This window comes from Zeugodacus cucurbitae, chromosome 4 (genome assembly GCF_028554725.1).
Source record: "Zeugodacus cucurbitae isolate PBARC_wt_2022May chromosome 4, idZeuCucr1.2, whole genome shotgun sequence".
NCBI lineage: Eukaryota > Metazoa > Arthropoda > Insecta > Diptera > Tephritidae > Zeugodacus > Zeugodacus cucurbitae.
In genome coordinates, this window is record NC_071669.1 from 9,478,102 (window position 1) to 9,490,288 (window position 12,187).

General features: G+C 35.8%; 1 protein-coding gene across 1 annotated transcript in view; it reads right to left on the reverse strand.

Moving 5' to 3' along the window:
* The window catches only part of LOC105209093 (serine/threonine-protein kinase BRSK2), a 63,075-nt gene extending 51,106 nt beyond the window's left edge, over positions 1-11,969 (reverse strand). Inside the window, exon 1 of the mRNA XM_029038448.2 lies at positions 11,095-11,969. The gene's annotated coding sequence lies outside the window, so the exon portion shown is untranslated. The remainder of the gene's footprint in view (positions 1-11,094) is intronic.
* Positions 11,970-12,187: the final 218 nt, after the last annotated feature.

Here is a 12,187-nt window from a genome sequence, read left to right on the forward strand (position 1 = left end):
ATTTTTCGAATCACCTGATAAATTTGAAATTCACATCACATATAATGGTATTTTAGTTTAAATTGAGAACTGTAGTTTTTCAAGTCGTGAAATATATTATTTTTGCCAACTTTTGTTTTGGCCGCTATGAACATCAAGTCTAGGTATTTTTGCCGGGGAGGAATCTGTTAGTAATATATTTCAATGTATAACAATCAAACTAGGTTAGAATTCAGATCGATTCAGATCCTCGCGACAAAGTTCATGAAGGATCTCAATTGTACAGCAGAGAACGATGGACGTTTAATGCTAAGAACTCATAATTAGTGTCTTATAGCCTTTTCACACAGCCAAATTAAATTATCAATTAAAATTTTATTTGATAACCCAGTTTTTGCTCTTTGCACTGCCGGCTACACGATAACCGATCAGCTGTTATACATTTTTGTTTTTGCTTTTCATATCAAGTTGGTAAGTTTCATCAGCTGATTAATATTTTAGCAGTGACATCTACCGTAGCTTTTTTATTAAAAAAGTCAGCCAATCGCAGACAAAAAAAAACTTTATTAAAAATAAATGTAGATTTTATTTTGTTTGGTAAATCGATCTTAATAAGCGTTTTAATCGAGCAGAGGCCGGTTAATTGATCAATTAGCTCCTGTCTAAAAACGTTATATGTTGGTTCGGCTCGTCAAAAGTTTCTGTTTGAACCTCAGTCTAGGCAAATATGGAAATTGGCTGTAATGATGAGCCAAAATGATGACAAAGCTTTCATAAGCTAAAGGCATCAACCATTCATGGGTTGATAAGTATAGAACACTGAATATCATATTGGATTTAAGAGATATAATTTTCCAAATTTGACCCAAACCTCGGAGAATCTTTCGGTCATAGAATCTTTATGAGTCCAAATTAAATTTTTAATAACTTGGGGTCTAGATCTCTTACAGAATAATTTTCAAACTCTTAAAAAAAATACGATTTATCGTTTTTCTTGAATTCATTACGGCAGAGTTCAAAATAAAGTATTTTTAAAATGCAATTATTCACAACCACGCACAGAGAGATGGAATTAATCGAATATTGTCAGCTAATGAATTGTAATTTATGAAAGTCTAGCGAGCAGATACCCGCCCACGGTCAGTCATATATACACTTATAAATGGATTTATAGCTGTACATATATATAGATATATGATATGAGTATTTATAGATATGCATGTATGTCTGAAGCTAGTTATGTTCGTCCCAATTTGTGTTGGACGACATATCCGTCGCATGTGAAACTTTGCTGTGTTCGATGGTCATTAAAAGTTGACGACAGCTTTCCTGTCATACACATCCTGTATGTCCTGTGTTGTACCTGTAATAAGGCAATTATGCTGCAGGCTAACTGAGACAATTTCATTTGATTTTGCCCACAACACAGATACAACAACACTGACAACATGACAATTGCTTATAGAGATGAGGTGACACATCTCGTTCAAAGCTTGGCTTTAATGACTACATATCAACGTCATTCTTATTGCGCTAAAGTTCAAATAAATATTTATGTTTGAAGCTTGCATGTGTTGTTGTTGTCGTTAACCCCAAAGTTGTTAAAGTCTTCAACCGCAAGCATGGCTTAATACCGAAGTTAAAGTTAAAGTTATACGCTTAAATATAACGGTAAGTATGTGACGGTAATGTCAGACGCGGACGCAGTAGGCTGTCAAAGTGAAAGCTGACGCGCTAAATTGCCAGCAGTTAAATTGAATTAAAATGTGTCGAACGTGAGAAGACCGCAAGTGCGCGTGTACCACACAAACAACAAGTCCACGCTTTAAGCAAGTACAGGGTGTACAGCAGTGTATGAGGCTTTTGCTGTGTTTGTGGTGAAGAACCACAAATTTGTAAACAGTGCTAAAACCGCAAGCATTTAATTTCCTTACTCGCGGAAGTGACACTTACAAAGCTATTTATACTTGCCAGTATAATTATGTATGAATTATATCCAAGGGTTATACATATGTACATATTTTATATACCGCGTTCATGCTGCTTGCGCTTCCCCTTTTTTCACATTTTCTTTGCGCGCGTAGTATATGAAAAAGCCTGCAATTAATCTGATTTTCCTGCGCCAGCGTGTGGTTATTATATAATATGGGTAATTATGAATGCTGGCAATACTGTTATGACGAGCAATACTTCATATTTTTAATGCAATTATCTTTGGTTGCATAAATATAGGTTTTTCTGTATTATAACATTATTCTACTTGTTCGAATATGGAGTTATGAAAAATATGTACAAAGCATAGAGTCCCGATAACGTGAATGGAAAACGGGAAACTTAGTTTTTTTAATATCTGGAGAATTTTATAAATCAGCTTCGAGACATTCGCGAAATTTTTCTTACTCTGATAATATTTTTAGTCCAGCGCTCACTGAGATCCGTTCGAACCTACTTATATAAATGTCATACCACAACGGAATTGCAGGAACAGCGGGAATGATGAGCTTGTCAGATAACCTTCCGTTTACTCATAAGAGTATATAAATAGATCGACCGTAAGATCCACAAAACTTCGATCAACGCCAGTACTAACGCATTGTCAAAGGCCTGCTCTCCTAGAATGAACCATGAAATGGTTAGGGAGTTTGTAATGCTCAGTAAAATACATCTTTTTCTAGTAATTGGGGTTCTGGTGGAAATTAGTCTATGTTTTCCTTACGGTTTCGTTGATATATAAGGTCGTCAAATATCCGCCTTTGTGTCTTTTGAATTTCGAGGCTATGTATAAAGCGCTAAAGAGCTCGTATCTGGCAATTCTCTTTTTTCATACATCTTTGAAAGGTTTTGACATAACCTACAAAACGACGATATGCATGATTAGTTTGGATATTGCGTTGAACAGTTATAGACGCGCTATTTTAAAGTTTTCCTTCGTTAAGGGCAAATCCGCTAGAGACACGTTCCGTGAGATGAAAGGTGTTTTGGGTGATGGTACTCTTCAAAATTCTCTTCGAACTGTGAAATTATGGTTTCGTCGATTCAGAGCGGATGAAAACGATACCATGGGTAAGCCAGCCGGCGAAAGACCTGTGACGACGAATACCGATCAAATCATGGAAAACATCGAGTTAGGCCAAAAACCATCTGGACCAAATAAACGCTTACGATATGCTGCTGAAACGGAACGAACTTGACCTAAGTGATTACCACCTGTTCTTGTCCATGGCAAACGCCCTTGGTGGTGTAAGGTTGAACTCAAAAGAGGCTTCTGAATATAAGGATATATTTTGTCTATAGCAATTTTTATTATCCCAAAATACATTGAAATTGTACGAATGTGATCTTCCGTTCGAAAGCCGTCTTCTGTATAATTCTATATCTTTGCTGACTGCCTATGTCTGACTTTGGGCTTTACACTTCGTGATTTGTCTCTAACTTCGAAGAACATTCTACTTTTACTCGAAGGCTTACAAAAAAATTGAGAAACTCGTTTTTAAATGATGTTCCTGTGGTAATAAAAAGGAAACGGAAGGTGTAAGTATTTTAAAATAGCTCTGTCGTATTGTGCCACGTTTTGGGTTTTTCAAAGCGAACAAGGAAGCAAACGTTATCAAACGAAGTTTTCTGTGAGTGTTTACTAACACTTTATAATATATAATAATTGTTATTGAAAGAAAATCTCAGAAACTTTGAGAAGTTTTGCCTGTAATGAAAGAATTAGTACGCCGTCTTGAATTCTAGGGAAGATTACATAACGTCTTCGGGATTTTCAAACTGAGGCGAACGAAAAATTTGATATTTTGTAATGTTGGATGATGTTGCTTCATATCTGGTACAAATTTAATGATTTCCTTGATTTCTATGATCAACTTTTACAAGTTATAGCCTTTTAACACAGGTGCTAATTGATCAATTAACCGGCCTCTGCTCGATTAAAACGCTTATTAAGATCGATTTACCATACTAAATAAAAATCAACATTAGTTTTTAATTGAATTTTAATAGACTTGAAAATGTAATGCAACTCTGCGACAAATACGTAAGATATATGTTCTTAACCTGCGATTGGCTGGATTTTTTGTTAAAAATTAGCTACGGTAGATGTCGCTGCTAAAAATATCAAATAGCTGATGAAACTTAGCAACTTCTTATGAAAAGCAAAAACAAAAATATATAACAACTGATCGGTTATCGAGTAGCCGACAGTGTGAAGGGCAAAAAAGGTTTCTCAATACAAATTTTGATTGATCAATTTATTTGGCTGTGTGAAAACGTGGGTTAAATATATAAAACGAATCAATCTTCCAAATGATTAAAACTAATATTTATTTATAGGCGAAATATTTCAACTAATAGGATAATTTCGAAGTTCTGAAGAATTTTTCTGATTTTTACATAGAAAGAGATAAAGTATTTCTTTTGAAAAGCCTTTTTTTGTTTTTGTTTTATATAGAAAATGAAATTGAGGGATAGTAAAAGAGGTGGCTGTTGAAATATTTGAGAAAATAGTTCTATGGTGATTGAATGGATTCATTAGATATAGAGCGATCGAATGACTTAGATGATGGAATCAAAAGTAAGGGGTTTTGATGGCATTGAAAGAGTTTAGAGAGCTTTCCTAGATCTTTTCCTTCATTTAAATCAGTAAGTTCATTATTCCGACTATACTTTATTTAGTCTGTGGTAAAAATAAGTAGAAGAGAAATAATATAAATAACACTGCAGTCTAATTCAGACCAAAACTCCTTAGTAGAATGATCTTAACGCAAACCTTACTTGAAGAAAATATAAAAATCCATATTATTTAAAATATTATAAAATATTCTTTAGACTACGAAGGTCAAAGACGGTAAATTAAAGTCGAATTCAGAAAAACAAATTGACAAAAATAAATGGCGGCGTCAGCCAATGGAACGTATACTTAAAAGGAATTCACACAGGATAATAATGTCATTTACCTTTAAACAACATAAAGAACATAAACAAATAACAAATGAACAGCCAGAAGACGAGCGCGTATGCGAAAGGAACAAAGGATAAATACGAATGTCTCACTGTATATGAATATATATATATTTTATATGAATGTCTGTATATATGTAGGTATGTATGCCTGTATATATATGTATGTGTGTTGGTATGTAAATGTACGTGAGTGGGTCGGAATGTTAAGTACTTCAAATTCAAATATATATATATATATATATAGCTTTACATGATATGTGCTGGTAAGCACTTCTATATGGCTGTATGTAACTGTAGCCCACAAAAGTATGCCTCGTTTTCTGATATGTAAGTGAGTGTTAAAGCATTTGCAAGCCATAATATATGAGCTTGACTGCATGAACCTGAATTTCTATGCACTTACAAGGATATATATATATATTTATACATTACTATATATTTCTAAAGTGAAGCATATATTTTTAGAACGTGCAACATTGCTATAACGGCACTTTTACAAGTAAGTAAATACTCGTACTTAGCATAGCATATAAATTATGAGCTGAAATTCCCTGTTGCGGCGCGCAGCTAGACACAATTATTTAGCGCAAAAACGACAACAACAACAATAACAACATTATAGTTGTTTGAATATGTGTGTTGGTGTGTGTGGCAAAGGCAGTGAACAGACATCAAAGTGCAACAAACTGGAACGTCACAAGTGGCATGCAAACTAGCAAAAATCTAACGCATAACAAAAAGCGAAGGGGGAGACGAATAAGCAAGCGGTGGAGGTGAGTAGAAAGCGCTGTGGCGGTTGGTGGCTGGCACACAGCAGTCAAACACGTAGGCGACTTAATGCCACAGCGAGCGTAAAAAAAGCATTATTGACAAGCCAGCAGCAGCAGTGGCAGCGGCAGCGGCAGAGAGTGCAGAGCGGTGGCAGCGATAATAGCAGCCGATGTCAAGACAGCAAAAAGTATACATTCAAATGACATTCCCGGCATGTTGTTGCATGTTTCATACTTAAACGCACGTCAAACATGCCGACGACATCGACAAACACAAATAGCAACATTGAGGCATTTGAAGTGAGGACATGCATATGAGCTTTGACATGTGAATGGACGGACGGACAGATGGCACAATTTGGGACAAACACATGATTTGCTTTTTTGTTGTTGTTATTTTTGCTTTTGCAATTGTTCAGCGCTTCAGCTCAAGTCAGGCGCTTCAAACAAACTACTGATAAAAGGAAGAATGCAAAAAAGATGAGAAAAAAATTAAAAAAAAACATGGTAAATTCACCACTGCGCTTTTCTCCGCCGAATTCTATTAGATTATCCACTGCATATTGCACGCATGCGCGTAGGCGTCAACACCAACAAATACGCACGTAGAGCAAATTATATTGCTATTGAGTGCTGAAAAGAGCAAGTGGCATGCCGAAACATGAGAGCAACGCTAATAAAAAGCAAACACACCCAGTGGGGGACTACAGTTATGCTCATAACGGCATTTATACAATTGCTTGTCGCACTCTCTGCGCCTCGCTGATTTTGCCATAAATGTTTTCACATCCTTATACACAGAGATTCTCGCACCCACACACATGCAGCACGCCTCGCCCAGCGCTTCCTCCCTCCCACAACCACCACCGCTCGCTCACCAGCTCTCTACACACAACCGAGACACTCAAACAATATGTGAGCGCGCGCGCTTGTTCACCTTGAAATGGCAGCCAAATTGTTTCAAGAAAGAAAGCGTCGCTCTGCTCACAAAACATACTCACTCACTCACAAAACACTGGTGCACCGCGCTCACGCCGCTCTCCCTCGCATACGCGCTATCACAGTCGCTCACTTTAAACAGAATTAAATGAAATTAAAGTGAACAATGCAACTGCGTGTGTGTGTGTGGGAGTGTTTGAGATGATTTTGCTCTGCTTGTTGGAGAGCAGCTTTTATTTAGCGCTGTGTAGACATTGCACCTTGTGAAGAATTGCAAAGGTGTCTGCGTTGCTGTTGCTGTTGCTCTGCCGCTGCTGCTGCGCTTTGGACTGGGATCAAAGTTGAATTGCTTCTATTTATAGTCGCATATGTTGTTAATATTTACCAGAGAAATTGCTGGCTATTTATAATTTCAAATGTTATTGCATTCTGATGGACTCTTATTGCTTTCAATATTGTAAAAATAACATCGAGCGAGTGTTTATTGAGTTATATTGTGTGTTTAAAGCGTAGGACAAGACATATATGTAAAGGAATTGACAGCTCTTATAGTGCAAATAAAATCAAGGCAATATTTCGTCTTGATGATTTATAGAGCGCTACTTTACATTAGATGATTATAAATTGTTATAATTAGATAGTTAGTAAACAATTGCTATTTTAAAGAAAAGTTTAGCCTACATTTAGGCTATATGGAGATTCTGCTTATATCAGCAAATATAGTATAATTTTAAATAAGACTTTTAGTGTACCATCTTAGCAGTCTAGCTCAATATACTATTAGATATTCTCGGCCAAAACCTATGGAATTTTATTCAAAAAAAAAAAATTGGTTAATTTTCGAATTTAAGAAACAGTCAGTGTATAATCAACCAAAGTTTACAGAATCAGCATATAATAAAAAATAAGCACTTGCTGAATAGAATAACTGTCTTACTCGGTTATAAGATCCTAAGCCGGTAAAAATATGAGCAAGACTAGTATTTTTATTCCAAGCATTTGCTGGAAGGTTTTAGAGCATTTGAGAGGTTACATGGGTTTTGTCGGCTAAACGGCCTATTTTCAATATTTTTTTCTATGTAAAAAATTATTTATTTAATTTAAATTTTTTTCTGTGCTATAGATTTAAAAAAAAAATTTTGGAATTTTCAAAAAAAAAATAAAAGTCCTCCATTGTGACGTCATTTCCGGTGACTCCTCGGAAAAAAGGTCCGTCCGAGTTGTCAGCATAACTCCTAACAGGATCATCTAACATGAAAACACAAAAATAAGTGTTTTAGTTCAGGCCATAAACTCTTCGCTTGAACGAAGGAAAGACAAAAAAGTAAAAATTGGAATTTTGGTAGACATTTAAAAAAAAAAATATATAAATTTCGGTCAAATTTGCTTGACATTTTTCCTTTTTTTTTTAAATAGTTGTAATCCTTCGTTCAAACACGAGTAAATTGTATCTCGTACACCTCATCATTCATCAAGATCGATTGAGTAATTTTCGAGAACATTTGACAACCGACTTTGAAAACACGGTTCCGAGAAGAACGCGTTTAAAATTTTAATAACAATAACACCTGAGCACGGAGCGCACATCTTCCAAAGGGTGTAGCTCCCAAACTATTATACGGATCGACTTGAAAATTTAGAATAATATTCTTGGTACGTTGTAGTAAAAAAAAAGATTTTTTAATCCACGAAACCCATGTAACCCCTTAAAACAATGTATTCCAAAACATATTTACTAAATTTGAGGAGAATTTGGTTTCCATGTAAAGCGTATTAAGTACTCAAACAACTAGAGGAAAATACTTTTTTGTACAGATTTTGTGATGACAGCTCCATTTTTTTTCGAAAGTAATGTTCATGAGATCGAAATATAAAAAAATCCCTTTTTTTAGAAAAGTTAATGTTGTTCTTGGCTCTCAGCTCTATCGCCATAACGATCCATCAATCTAGAAAATTAACGTATTGGACCATTAAGGGGTTATATACCTCTAGTGGTGTCGAAAAATTAGAGACTTTTATGTCATATTTTCAAAATGTATACTTTTAAGAATATCCTTCAAAATGTCCGCGCGATTGGAGTTATAGAACCAAAATTATAGGCCTTTATAGCGCGCCTGAATGGATAATTTAATTCATGAAAAATGTGCAGTTGAAACTTTGAGGTCGATTATCTCGAAATTATTTTCGGTGGGCATGATTTCTCGAAAGCCATTTTACCGATTGTTCTGAAATTTTCAGGTGTTGTTCATATTAACAACTAGCAGACCGGTTTCCCACGGGTTTAAACAAACATTTCCAATGTTATAAGTTGTCTTTCTCTCTCATTATGAAGACGTGGGAAACGCTCAGAGCTCGACGCCCTAGTGCGATCTTGTATATTTCTAATATTTTGTTCTTCAAAACGCTCCGTACCCGACTCTCAAGAGCGTACTTGGGAGGTTTTGTTTTGAATTTGAAAAATTTTGGAATTTTTTTTTCAGCAAGCAGCTACGAGCGCTCGTTACTCGACTCACCGGCATTCGATTGCGATGCGAAAAGAATGAATAGAGAAAGAGAATATGACTTGCAAGACGGGTTTCAGTTTCACATTTAGATTCTCCATCACGGAGTCTTTTTGATACCATCTCCTGGGAAATATTTCCAGAAAGTTGAGATTCTAGCAATAAATATAGCCTATGTTAAATCTTCCTCTTTATAATAGTAGTATAGATAACTAGTTCATGTACAAAGTAAATTTAATTTGGAAAAAAATTTAAATATTCTTTTGGTTGGAAAACTAAATTTTGAGAATATCAAAAATCGACATTTTTGAAAAAGTATATTAGGTAGATTTCTGTAGTATTTCAAGCATCAAGTAGGATTACACTGCGCTTTTAGATTTCCGCAATGAATTGCAATTATCAAAATGTTAATGAAAATTTAAGTTGAGCTCAAATGGAAGGCAATATTCTTTACAATACTCGGATTTCAAATTCAATACCGCCAATATTATAATTAGCTTTAATTTCGTCGAGTTGAGAACGGATTAATATATACAGTAGTGAACAGTGAAATCCGGACAACCCGTCGGTTTGTATTTAAAGGAAGATCGGGTGATAGAATATATAAGCTCGAGGGAACTCTTCAAAACTGCTGAGGGCATTGAATGTCTATAAAAAATAAGAGAATATATCTTTATTTTTCCCCTTTTTTCGCACAATTTTGTCGATAATATGCTCTCACACATCACTAAACACCAACAAGTGCCAAAATTAATTTAAAATTTCGGTTCCAAATTAAATATGCAAGTAATCCAACACCAGCTGTTTCGCTCAAATTCAACAAAGCCGCAAATAAATCATAATGCAAGCAGCGGAACCGGTATTTTTCAACGCCAACGCCATAGAGCGCCTGCAGGTATGCTACAAATATGCGAAAAACGGCGATGAGCGCAGAGCAGCTGATGCGAATGTAGTTGTAAGCAATGAAATAGCATAATGAGTTGAGTATAATGAAAACAAAGTTTTGAAAATTTAATATTGAATAATTTTAAAAAATTAAAAAACTTTTCTATTAAAAATAATTTATAAAAAGTAATATGTAATTTTTTAAATAAAAAATTTATTTAATTAATTGAATTTAATTAATTATTCATTTATTTAATTATTACAAAAAATTATGTAATTTTTTAAATAAATTTAGCACAAAAATTAAGCAATTAAAAATTATAGAAAAGTTAGAGAGCAATTAGACGCTTATTATGCCAACGAAAGCCTAAGTGGTAGGGTGCGAAATGCAACACTGTCGCTGAGCTGAGCCGCCGTCAACACACACACAATAGCACACTCATACAGAGTACCGTAAACACAGCTTGTGTATTTGTGTTTATGCTTTTGTATTGGTGAGTTTGCGTTCTCTTTTGCTGCCTGTCTGTCTGTCTGCCTGTGTGTTTGCCTGTTTATGCACAACAGCCGACAACAACAATTGGCGCTCACATTAAGTGTTTGTTTGCTGCCTTGCTACTTGCTACAACATTTGTGGCAAGCTTACTCCTGTGCGCTCTATTGTTGTTATTGCTGTTGCCACAGTTAGTGGCATATTGTGTTGAGTTCCATACATTTCGGCTTTTTGTCTATGAAAGAGGCTGACTGACTGACTAGCTAGCCAGCTAGCTTGGGCCGTAAGGTTGCCTTGCCCGCTGTTGTTTGGGTCGTCTACTTGACTGTGCGCTGCTTTTGCTTTGCTTTTTAGTTTGGTTTTGGTTTTGGTTTTGGTTTCGGGTGTTTGGGTGTTGAAAATCGATATGTACAATATGACTGTGTGTATGTAGGTGTGTTTGTGTTGTTAGTGTGTGTATTTATGGGCAACAAAACTATTATATGTATGTAGGTAATTAGTTAGTTGGCTAGTCAGTCTGTTTGGTTAGTAGTCGAGTATTTAGACGTTTTTTTGTGGTTTATTGTACCTGTTTTTTATATATATTTGCGGTGTATAAGCAGCCAGCGTGTTTAAGCGAGTGTTCTTTTGCAGCAAAGTATTTTATTTTATTTTTTTTAGATTTTTTTAGTAATTTTTTTGCATAAGCTGGAGTAAGAGCTATACTTCTTTGCGCCTGAGTGTATGCAAAATATTTTTTTCTCTAATATTTTACGCTTTTATTCAATATTTTTTCAATTTTTTTACTAACCAACTTGCTGACTGGCCATGCGAAGTGTCAGTCGCACTCACTACAACAACAACATATGCACGCTCCGTACATTTACTTCGCCGTATATATGTATGTATGTATGTTTGCGATTTTCCACCATTTGCGGCGGCTGGTTATACAATGACTTCGCAGCTTTTTTACACGTTAGTAACCGTTTTCACACACACACCGGAAATTGTCGCATAATTTTTGTTGTATACTTTTGCACTTAATTTCATTACGTTACGTTTACGTTTTCACACGCGTAATTGCTTTTACTATACAAAGACTAAGCAGTGTGTTTTAGAGCGAAATGCAGAAAAAAAATAGAAATCTCAATTGGAAATTTTCATTTTTTCCATACACCTTTTTTCGCTGCCTTTACTTCTGCTGCTTCTTCTTCCACTTACTTCTTACTCTACTACACTGCCTTTTGCTTGAGCAGCAGCAGTAAGTAACACTTTCGCACAAACACGTTTGCTTAAAGGCGCGAGCACACACACACACACTCGAACACTCTAACACTCTGCCAGCACTCTCTGCTCTGCTAAACCGTTATAGCCATTCAAGCGTTCGACAGCTGCTGCTTCATGCGCTATACTATAGAAAAAAAGCTATCTGGCTCAATGCTGATGTCTTGCTCAGCTCGACGCGTAACTGCAACTGGCCATTGGTGAGCGAGCGCCAATGCGCCAGAGCAAGCAAATCGCAGCAATCGTAAGCTGGTTACATGGTATCGTGGTAGAAATTACGCGAACCCACGCACACGCCGCCTCACTGAAGAGCATACACTTTGCAACAAGCATGCAAAAGCAAAAAAAATGAGAGAGAGAGCGAGTGTTGTCTCTCCCACTCACTGCAATTGCGCGCG